Source organism: Phasianus colchicus, chromosome 29 (genome assembly GCF_987193195.1).
Source record: "Phasianus colchicus chromosome 29, bPhaCol1.hap1.1, whole genome shotgun sequence".
Taxonomy (NCBI): Eukaryota; Metazoa; Chordata; class Aves; order Galliformes; family Phasianidae; genus Phasianus; species Phasianus colchicus.
Window position 1 is genome coordinate 4,859,474 of NC_143464.1, and position 506 is coordinate 4,859,979.

Here is a 506-nt window from a genome sequence, read left to right on the forward strand (position 1 = left end):
ACCCACCGCCGCGCCCGGTCACGAGACATTTTGGGAAGCCCCGCCCACCTCCACCATTTGGCCACGCCCCCAAGGTCAGGCCACGCCCCCCGGCAACGATAGGCCACGCCCCCAAACACCGCCTCCCCCTCCCCCACGGTCACGTGATGCAAAATGGCGCCGTCTGCGCGGCCTCACTGCCCCATAAGTGACCCCATAAGTCACCCCATTGCCCCATAAGTGACCCCATAAGTGACCCCACTGCCCCATAAGTAACCCCATAAGTCACCCCATAAGTGACCCCATAAGTGACCCCACTGCCCCATAAGTGACCCCATAAGTGGCCCCATAAGTGACCCCATAAGTAAGTGACCCCATAAGTGACCCCACTGCCCCATAAGTGACCCCATAAGTGACCCTTCTGCCCCATAAATGACCCCATAAGCGCCCCTCCCCACCCCCCCCACCCCCCAGCCCCATAAGTGCCCCCATAAGTGACCCCCTCACCCCACAGCTCCGCCCCATAA